The following is a 389-nucleotide window of genomic DNA, read 5'->3' as shown; positions in this document are numbered from 1 at the left end:
GTGCTTGAAACAAGAAAAGTAGCAAGATCGTAAATTGTGCAAATACAAAATGTAGTTATGTACAATTGTACATATGTTAAAAACAACATAATAACAATATTATACAAGTAAAACCGGAATAATGTTTGAATCAGCAAGCTGTAACTTATGTCTCACCTCACGTTTAATGCACATTTTAAAGTACACTTCTGTCAGTGATGTACGAGCATACAAAAAATATTGACGCCGTCAGCGTAAACGCAAACGTTCGAAAAACCATATGCCATATGCGTCAACTAGGGATGGGCAATATAGAATTTCGAATAGTTGCAATCCGAATATCTAATTATTTGAATTGAAATGACATTTCAAATCGAATTTTCCAAACCGAAATGAAAATATCTGCTTTT

This window comes from Aplidium turbinatum, chromosome 3 (genome assembly GCF_918807975.1).
Source record: "Aplidium turbinatum chromosome 3, kaAplTurb1.1, whole genome shotgun sequence".
Classification (NCBI taxonomy): Eukaryota; Metazoa; Chordata; class Ascidiacea; order Aplousobranchia; family Polyclinidae; genus Aplidium; species Aplidium turbinatum.
The sequence above is the reverse complement of the archived record's forward strand: the minus strand, read 5'-3'. Positions refer to the sequence as shown.